Genomic DNA, 10,855 nt, shown 5'->3' with positions numbered 1-10,855 from the left:
CTGATGTCCCCGAATACAGAATTAAATAAGGAGGCAAAACTCATGTTTTAGTTAGATGTACATTTTCAGAAACAAAAGAGGCCTCATCCCTAGGGTAAAAGAAACGTCTTAGCTCCAAAACTAAAGGAAAAGTAAATCACCTGACCTCAGCTGAAAATAGGACCCACCTTCTACTTCTGGGCATGCGTCTCAGGGATTTGAAAACAGAATGTGGAAAAAACAGTAGCAAGTTTGTTGTTCACTGAAATACTACTCACAATAGCCAGGAGGCAGAACCAGCCTAGGGACCCCCACCCCCACCCCGTGGATGAGAGGGTAAAGCAATATGGTCAGCATAGACCATCATGTACTATGTAGGAATGAAAAGGAAGTGAACTCTGCCATTTGTCACAACAAATATATGGACCTTGAGGACATGAAATGAGTCAGGCATAGAGAAACAAGACACATTATCACTTAGATGCCATGCAATTCCTTCCTCAGAACTGAGATGCTCCCCTCCACCAGGAGGGGAGGGGGGAGAGGCTCAGAAACTCAAGGGAAGGAAAGCTGGGGAAAGGACACTCCTCTTGGGAGCTGCCAGCAATCTGGGCAGGGGTCAGAGATGCAGCCTTGGTGAGATTTTAGGTGAAAGTGGCTGCCTTTGAGCCACCTGTGTTCCTATTGGTCACCCCCATCCTCCTCTCGGGGTGCCAATAAACTCACTAATTCACCAAGCTAGACTTGGTCCAACTGGTTTCTTTGAGGTGAACAGACATTTGCTCATATCTCCCCAAGAAAGGTCAATGAAACAGAAGTGAAGTCTAGAACACCGAAACTCAAAGAAATGAGATATACTGGTAGTTACCAGTCAGGGATGTGACTAGAAGGCAGGGAGTGGGTGGTTTTGGGACCCGAGGAATACTTGAATCTTTGAGGTCATGAATATGATAATTAGCTTGGTCTGGTCACTCCTGGCTGCTTAGACACAGCATAACACCACAGGCTTCTCATCTACCAGACTTCAATCTCAGAAGGCAATGAGCAGTGTCTACAAACAGCCCAGGACATGCTGGTCCAGCTAAGCTCAGGGCTGGGCAGAAAGGAACTTTAGAGCTTGGAATAAATTGTATATCTTTATCTTTATTAGGGGATGAAAACGGGCAGAGGAGGGCTGTCTACTGATGCTTCTGATGGTTCTTAGAAATTCAGAGAGCCCAGTGCAGTCTGCAGAAGCAGTCTAGAACCACCTATGCCTCCCAGTGATGCTGGGGACAGCTCCTTGGGACCAGCCAACTCAGCCACAAGAACAGCGCTGCTCTACCAAGTGTCAGGGTTCTGGCACTTTCCCTACCATACCAGTGGAGGATCCCAAGCCCCTCAGGATCTTCAAATCTTGGGACTGGGCCCAGAAATCAGATTTTCTGTAGCTCTCAGGTGAGGCCCGCAGGCAGCCTGGATAGAGAGTACCTCATTCTGGCGCTCTGGTCTCCATTAGGAGGTTGGGGCTCTGAGCTGACTCCTGAAATTACAGAGCAGACACACAGCTTCTGACTGCAGGGGGACTATTCACATTTCCCCTGGGGTTCTAAGGAAGTACTGTGGAAGCCCAGCATTCAGGGAAACCGTTGAGGTGCTCCATCTTGACTGACAACTTGGTGGACTCGGAGTCACCATGGAAACAAATCTCTGGCACCAGCTGTGAGGGATTCTCTAGATTAGGCTAAGGGGAGAGGACCTATCCTTACCACTGGCAGTACCGTTCCATGGGCTGGGGTCCTCGACTGAATAAAAAGGAGAAAGCAGGCTGAGGGCCAGCATCTGTTGGTCCCTGGTTCCTGAATGAAGATGCAATGTGGCCTAAAGCTCCTGCTGCCAAGTTCTCCCTGCCATGATGGACTGGATCCTTAAACTGTGAGCCAGAATAAGCCCTTCCCTTTTCAAGTTGCATTTTTTTGGAGGGGGGGGTGTTTTTGTCACAGCACTGAGAAAAATAACCAATATACCCTTTCAGTTAAAATCCCTCCACAAGGAATCCTTTAGACACGTGGGTCTTGTGAGAGGCTCATTATGGAAGCTGTGCTGGAAGCTGTCACCAGAGCCCTGCGATGGCTGTGGGGGGGGGGGGTAGCCCAGGCAGCTGTACTTCCTGATGCCAGGCTGATTCATGGGAGAGAGGAAGTCTCCTAATCTGCAGGGCCCCTCAGAGCAACACCTCTTGTGGTGTTTTCTCCTCTCCCAAATTACACAGCACAGAAATCCTAGAGGCAGGTGATTCAGTCTCTCCTTAGACTCCGAGTAAGCAGGCAGAGGGGCTGGATCCTGAGGAGACTCACAGGGCCCAGTGGGAGGGGTCCCCAGTTCTCCACTCACTTCTGTCCACCAAAAGGACCTAACGATGCTCTGGCCTGTTGCTGGCCTCAGGGGCCCTTCCAGTCCTCTCAGAGCTCATGGTAGCTCTGTCCCTGCAAATAATCTCACTTTTCTGTATTCCGAAGAGCAGAATGAGGGAACCTGCTCAACACGGCCTTTACAGTTTGTCCCCACAAGGGACATGATCCCTCTTTGTTGTTGACTCTCTCACTGGCTTGCTCACTTTGTGTATGGGGGGGGGGATGCCTGTGTGTGTGTGTGTGTATGTGTGTGTGTGTGTGTGTGTGTGTATATGGGTGTGCATGTGGCATGCGTGTAATACCAGGGATTAAAAACCCGGGCCTCACACATTTTAGGCATGTGCTTTACCTCCGAGTTCCAACCCACACCCCAGACCTTGATTATTCTTGTAAAGCTGCAGAAAACTGAACAAAATAACCAAGAATCTCCCAAACCCCAAATCCTCGTAAACAAAACAAAAAATTTAGCTTTGTGAGTGTTTGGCTCTAAATAGGCCCTTTCTCTCATCATTGTACCCTGTCCCAAAGGCCAGGGAACACCCAGGAAGAGAGGAGGGAAAGAACATAAGAGCAGGGGGATGGGCAGAAACGCTGTGAAACGCGGTCTTCTGGACATGCCATGGGCGATCGCATGCAAGAACTCACATCAGATGTGGGTACCTATGGAACCTGCACAGGACCGAGTCATTCAACTTTCCAGTAGTGAGGGAGGGATAGTGGGGGCCCGTGCCTAGCTGAGAAGTCACTGGCAGTTGATGGTAACTGAGGGATGGAAACTTTTCCTTAGGTTGCCCATGCTCTGGTGCCCAGCTCTGCATCCTCGTGTGAACTGGCAACCCTGATGGGCCTCAGTGGGCTGCTCTAGTGCACAGCTCTGCATTCTCGTGTGAACTGGCAACCCTGATGGGTCTCAGTGGGTTACTAAAGGAAGAGGAGTAGGAGATGGAGGAGAGGAGGGTAGTGAGGAGGTGAAGGGGAAGGAGGAAGAGGAGATGGGGGTAGGAGGGGCTTGTTGAGTCAGGAAAATGATGGATGAATAAAATCAGAATATATTATATAAACAAGTCTGAAATTCTCAAGGTATGAATAAAAATCCTATCTAAAAATGATACTTCAGGAGCTAAGTCCTGCATAGTATCTGCAAAGGACTGGTTTACAGGCACCCCACCTCACGCAGTACCCAGATCTGCAGCTGCTTGAGTCCTTAGCAGTGTGAAGAACATGCCTGTTGTCTTGGTTACTCTTCTATTGCTGCAAAGAGACACCGTGGCCAAGGCAACTTAGAAAAGAGAACAGTTATTGGAGCCTTCAGTGCCGGAAGGTTAAGTGATGGTTACAGTGGGGAACGTGGCAGCAGGCTGGCAGGGCACTGGAGCAGTAGCTGAGAGCTTACATTTTGATCCACAAGCAGGAGTGCTCACATAGTCCCCTCAGTGGCACGCCTTTCCTTATCAGTCCTAAGGAAACCTGAGCTGGTCCCGATGGTTGCCTCGCTGATGTCTTACAAATAAGGACCTCACCGCTGAGAATTGTAATAAACCCTCACCTTCTCACCTTCCACAGTGGAGTTGGTTCAGTTAACATGTAGCCCTCATGGCAGCAGCTTCCTGAAGATGCACCCAGCCTCAGCCAGTAGTCGAAGACAGCCACTCTGTCTGTATTGAATATGTGCACATTGTCCTTCATGCCCTAGTTCCCTGACAGTACCTTGTATCCAGACATGCGTGTGTGTCAGGTGTCACGGGCAATCTAGAGAAGGATAAGGTGTGTGTGAAGATGGGTGTGATGGCTTGAATAAAAATGGCCCCCACAGGCTCCTATGTTTGAATAGTTGGTCCCCAGTCGGCAGAACTATTTGGGAAGGATTACAGTTGTCTGGTTTTGTAGGAGGAAGTGTGCTCACTGAAGGCGGGCTTTGGGTTTCCAAAGTTCATACTGTTTCCACTTACTTCTCTTTTTTTTTCTCTCTCTCTACCTAGTCTTTCTCTCTGTAGTTTCACCCTTCGCTTGTGTGTGTGTGTGTGTGTGTGTGTGTGTGTAGAGGAAGCTACTGTGTTAAAGTGGCAAGAATTATGCCTCTGGGTCCCTTCTGATCTATACTCTGATCTCAGGTCTCTTTGAGAGAGTGACTTAGTTACCTTTAATTCTCAACCTGACACACTTGTATTGTTCATATACACCACACACACACACACACACACACACACACACACACACACACACACAACTTGCTGATGATAAACACAATCATCTTTAATGTGTAGAAAGCTTGCTTCAAAAATGAGGTGATGCTCTTGGGCAAGAGCCACTCTGTATTCATGACCCTCCCACAAGGCCTTGCAAAGTCATTCTGCTTGTAAAAAGATGCTTTCCTCAGTCTCCAGGTGACCAGCAGCATTTTATCCTTGGTTCCATCTCTCTCCCATCAACGCTTGCAGGGGGTTCATTCTCTGAGGCCAGCAGCTCAGATTTGCGCAGCACAGCTGTGAGACTGGAAGGGGTTCCAGGGAAGGGGGAGGCCAGCATCACTTTGTACATGAGATAACATGAACCTAAGTAATTGAAGGAAATGGTGGAGTCGGGATCCTGGGTGCCTCTGTCAACTATGCTGCCCTGGGAGGGCCTAGGAAACCACCATGTAGAACTGGACAGTGGCTGATCAAAGCCACAGTCCCAGAGTTCTCATCAGAAGGGGTGTGTGACATGTTCTGGGGCTCTCTGTGGTCAGCGCAGCAGTGCAGATAGACACATCTGGAGCCGAGCAAGTGACCGCACACACAGTCGGCACATGGCTCACACAAGAGCTGCCTTCAGGTCACCCTCGGCTGCAGCCTGAAAGGCTCAGCTGTCAAGCCACAGTCACCCAGAAACCATAGCCCAAGCTCTCAACCAGAAGAAAAGCAGCTTGTGTCCTCATGAGAAAAAAAAAAAAAAGCCAGGTCACAGAAGCAGGCACAGAACCAACGGTGTGATCGCAAAGTACTGGATGGACTAAGAATACTGTGAGAAAAGAATCACGAAGATAGAAACCGCTCCAACGGACTTGTGTGGAAGCGGGTGCAGGCGGGTACACGCTTTCTCTCCCTGAGAGTTATTTTATACGTTTTCAGCTTTTGTGAGTCGTCTCAGAATAGACTGGCATTCACAAACACTTGAACACCGGAAAATTCCAAGACTGGCAGAGTTTATGAACACAAACACCTGTGTACAGCGGGAAACTGGTTGCCCGATCCCTCCCCCACTGCTCTCTGTCTCTGTTTCTGGCTCTTTCTCTCTCACACATCAAATGGGGAGTGAACTTTCAGGACCACCCAGTCTTTGCAACTAACACACAGAGCAGCCATTATACCCAGCACATTCACCAATTCCCATGCAGTTGAAACTCCCTGGCCTTCAAGTCCGTGCCATTTATCCTGTAAGCCATTCTAAAACAGCAATCTCTCCTGTTCCTCTCCAGTGGCTCCAGGCAGAACAGGGCAGAAGGCCACACCCCAGACCTCTTAGCATCTCAAGATGGACCCGAGCATCAGGGGCCGAGACTGTGCACAGGTGGCAGTGCACAAACCCCTTTGAAAACTGTCTGCAGGACCTTGGGCCATGCTCAATCTCTGGAAGCTTTGGCCCTCGCTTGGGGCCAGAATTTGCCCAGCTGTTGTGACAAATGTCGTTGATTCAAAATTAGTTTCCTTCCTGGTCCACTCACTGCCCATTTTTCCAACGAAACCTCTCTTTGTTGTTATTCTTCTAACTTGAAAAAGACTCGCTTCTAGCCATGTCAGGTTTACACACTCAGAGAAGCAAGCTGAATGACAATGGCTATTTCTCCATGTCCTTCAGATGAGTTCTGCTTGCTAAACTTCATCCTTCTCCTGTCTTCCGCATTGGTTCAAAGACAGCTTTCTGAAGGTTGTATTCACAGCCCATGATGGTCACCTTAGCACAGTTAAGAGAACTGACAGGAAGGCCAGGCCTGGGCTTTCCAGAGAGACCACCATTTCTCTCTCTCAGATAAGCGCACCAGTGATGGGTGAATACACTGATTTAGAATGTAGATGTCTAACCGCTGCATTGGAAGTGAAAACAATCTCTCACATAGCATGATTGAAAAATACATTCAGATGGAAGAAACCATAGAAATTCTTCTGAAAGTAAAAAAAAAGTAAGCAACCACAGAGATAAAAAGATTATGGGAACTGTGGCCAGCAATTATGATAACAGATTATGGTAATACCATGTATCTACTCACTGACCTGGATGTTTTTAGGATCTATACAAAGGCCTCCAAGATCCAAAACAGAATTCAGTGAGTACCAAGAAATATATTTCATCAAAAAACTCCTTAAGGACCTTCTTCAGCTCTTAACATATGTTCTGCCAGACTGAAGAACATCTGTCAGCCTGGAGCAAGACAGGAGATAGCTCCGGGGGGGGGGGGGGGTTAAAAAAAGAAGAAGAAGAAAATGGAACCGAGAGATAACATGGTGTATTTTTGACTGTGTGGAAACTTGTGTCAAACGAGGTTTCAGTTTTATGTCATAAGTTGAGAAGAAAATTGTATTAGGTTCTGTGCAAACTAAAAACAAACAAACAAACAACAAAAAACCCGCCAAAACAAAGTTTTGCCCTAGGAGAGCAGAGGGACAAGGGAAGAACGAGAAAGGAATTGGCAAGGCACAACAGCCCTCTCTGCTTCTTGTTGCTATGAAAATAATGCCTGAAGCCCAGTACTTGGCAGAAGTTTATCAGGCTTGCATTTTTGGGAGCCCAAGACAGGGTGATCCCATCTGTTCTACCGCTGGTATGGCTCTGTGAGCCACAGAATGACATGGCAGAAGGTATTCTGGGAGGGGTCACGAGTGAGGAAGAGATCTTATGTAGAGACAGGAGCCAAAGAAATCAGTAGCCTGGCTAGCTGTTTCACTCAGGGTCCCTGAAGACCTGTGCTCATCTTCCTCTGAGGACATTACCCTCACCCCAGCTAGAACCCACTTCTCAAGGGTACAATTGTCTTTCAACACCCACTCAGGGTTTAACCCAAGCACACAGACCTTCTCAGGGGTCATAGACAAACTATTCAAATCTCAGACTACCCACGGGGTCCTAGTGCTTGTAGCTGGCGAGGCTGCCAACCCCGAGGGCTACACAGGAGCACTGAAGAGGGAACACACTGGGGAAGGTCAGTGGACTCTGGCTGGGTCATCAGAGTGGAGATGCTATGACAAAGAAGGGACTCATGAATGGCAGTAAACAGCATCAGTAAACTCTTGCTGTAAACTGTTGGACACAAACCACAGACCGATTACCATCAGAAGGTATGGGCGTCTGGCTTCCCCACTCAGAAGTGTGTCATTCTCAGACACACTCTGAAACTGAATCATGAAATAAACTCATCGGTGTGCCTTGCGAGAGGAAAGGAACAGCTTCCAAAATGAAAAGCCTGCTTCTTGGAAGCGGGACTATGGGGCAGAAAGACAGGATGCTGAGTCTGAAGGGGGAAATTTTTCAGTTAAATTAAAATGAAGTAAAAAGACAAAATTAACCCGGGTCACACTAAGACATTTCCATGGCAACGCCACAGGAACTGTCAAGTGCATTCACATGAGGCTGCTCTAGCTAGAACAAAGGTCCATCGGTGAAGCTAAACCTACAGAGAAAGGCGGCAGTAAGCGCCACAGCGGTATTTCAACACTTTCTATAGGCATGCTGAATCCACCAAGTTCATCGATATTGAGATTATGGATTTCCCTAATTGTGCTGAGCCCTTCCTTCTCTCTGCACTCGGCACCCAGATCTGCAGATCTGCCAACCCGGCGTCTGTCCTGCCTCTCTTAGCTGACCTCCTCCAGCAGGCTCAGTCTTCCCCACACTGTGTTGCCACCCAAGCCTGAAAGCTGACCCAGAAGTGCGGGGCACACCACAGCTTCCAGAGTCAAGACTCTATATGGGGGAGCGAGGGGTTCTTCTGTTCTTTCCTCCTTGCATCTCTCTCTCCCCATCCCAAGCAGCCAGGACAGCATCCCAACTCCCGCACGCACCCCAAGTTTCCATGAAATGAAGGACGAAGAAGGGCCACTTTGGTCTATTAAACTGATCGCAACATAAATGAAATATGCTTTTTTTCACAGCTTTGGTTTTAACCATATTTCATGGTATTTAATATTTAAATTCAGTCAATTAGTTTTAAAGAATACAGAGCAAACGTTACATAGTTTTATTTTTATTTACTCATTTTTTTATGAGACAGGGTCTCATGCAGCTCAGGCTAGATTCAAACTGGGAACATACTAGAGGATATCCTTGGCCTTTTGATCCTATCACCGTCAAGTGCTAGGATTATAAGTCTGTGCTATCACATATGATCTATTTGATATTGGGGATTTTATGCACACTAGACAAGTATTCTATTGACCAACTTACAACCCTTGCTACTTCGTGGTATACTGTTTTCTTTTTAAAAACAATGTCTTCTTTAGGCTGGTCTCAGTCTTGCTATATAGTTGAGGATGACCTTGAACTCTTGATCTTCCTGCCTTTGACTCTCAAGTGTTATGGTTACAGAAGTATCACCACACCTGCCTACATAATTGATTCTTTTCTAAAAGTTTGTTTAAGTGTGTGTGTGTGTGTGTGTGTGTGTGTGTGTACATTTGTGCCTAATTACGCAATGCCTGTGGAGGCCAGTAGGGGGAGCTGGAGCCCCCCGGGGCTGGAGTTACAGATGGTTGTGAGCCTCATTCAGGGTAGATGCTGGGAAAGGCACCCACCCCAGTCCTCTGCAAAAGCAGTTAAGTGTTCTTACCTGAGGAACCACCTCTCTCCCGTAATTGATTCTTAAAAGAAAATATGTATAAACAAACTAAAGCCAAAACAAAGAATCCTCAAACAGATCCAAACTACCATTTTTGTCAAAGTTATAATCAAATGAAAATTGTGCCTAAAATATATCAAAATTTGGAAATCTTAATAAAATCCAATCAACCTAGTTACTATTTTAGTCTTTATGCAGTGTTTCCGTATGGAAACCTCTTTTGCCTATTGTTCAAACACAAGGGTGAAGATTGTGGCGATACCTATCCAACTGAGTAAGCAGTAATTGAATTACATGTTTGTTAGGACTCTGCCTTCTAACATAAAAAGAAAAAAATCCAACCTGTGTTTTTTCCCCCACCCAGTTGTCACGACACCAATCCAAAAACAAAGAAAATGGCCAAAGGCTGCAGACGAGGGTAAAGGGGCAGCTGGGGTAGCTGGGGTAGCTGGGGCAGCTGGGGCAGCTGGGGCAGCTGGGGCAGCTGGAAACAGGTTCATACAGCGAAAGCTGAGAGACTGTACACTGACTTGGGCAAAGAGAACAGACACTATTCAATAATAGTGGGAGCAGGAAATCTGTCTTCCAAGAACTACAGCTGTGGGGGATGACCACGCCCCTTCCTGGAGTGACTTTTGCTTTCTCCCGAAGTCGCAGGATAATGCGACTTTATCTCTATCTTTGAAACTATATCTCTAAAGGATGAACCGCCTGTTACTTGGGTGACTAAATGCGTGGACGTTTGGTGGACCCTTGCTGTTTCCCGCGCCCCGACAGAGGGGAACTGCCCACTGGGTACTAGAAGGGGTGAGATATCCCGCTGCAAAAGCACTCAACTTCTCAAATGCACACAATAGTTCGAGGAGTCCAATAAGGCCCCAGTCCCTGAGCCCCCGCTATGAAAAACAAAGCTTGTTTTTCCTTCCTCGCTCTAAGTTTTAAGGAACCTCACCGAAGGACACCACCTGGTCTAAACTGACAGAAGCTATTTATAGTTGGTATCTATTCCCCTCAGAATACAGACACTTCTGTGGGAAGAAAGAATGATGTCTGGGATAACAAAACACTGCCCAACAGTGCCGGAGTGGTCACAAGCAGCGGTGTTTCCGTATACAAATACCCTTCGGAAGTCTAAATGTAAACCTTAACTTTTGAAAACTCCTAAATCCCAAACACACCTTGAATGATGAGGGACAGTTTGCTGGGTAAGCAAAACCAAACCAGAGGGATAATGCCTACATGTAGAATATTAAATATGGCCCTGAAAGGACCAAAGAACTGTCTCATGCAAGCCTAGCAACAAAATAAAACTTTCTATCAATTTCACCTTCCAGATGTGAAATATGTTTCAACAATATATTCCCCATTTATTATCCTAACTTAAAACATTTTTCAAAAAAAAATTCGTTTTTCAGACTTATTTTTAATCTGATATATTTAAGCATTTCAAATACAGAATATAAATAAATTTCTGTTTGACTGTAAAATTTTCCTAAGTCTATTAAAACCAAATTATTCATTTGGATAGAACAAAATGACTTGGTGAAATAATCCGAGTGAAAAAAATTGTCACTTAAAACACCTGATATTGTATAAGTATTTAAATATTTTTACATATATATATATATATATATATATATATATATATATATATATATATATATATATATATATA

General features: G+C 46.3%; 1 protein-coding gene across 1 annotated transcript in view; it reads right to left on the bottom strand.

The window, feature by feature from the left end:
* Nucleotides 1-10,855, bottom strand: part of Syk (spleen associated tyrosine kinase) — a 71,273-nt gene that overhangs the window by 59,536 nt on the left and 882 nt on the right. The gene's annotated exons all lie outside the window — the stretch shown is intronic.

This window comes from Microtus ochrogaster, chromosome 16 (genome assembly GCF_000317375.1).
Source record: "Microtus ochrogaster isolate Prairie Vole_2 chromosome 16, MicOch1.0, whole genome shotgun sequence".
NCBI classification, from domain to species: Eukaryota; Metazoa; Chordata; class Mammalia; order Rodentia; family Cricetidae; genus Microtus; species Microtus ochrogaster.
This window is presented reverse-complemented; position numbering and strand designations above follow the sequence as displayed.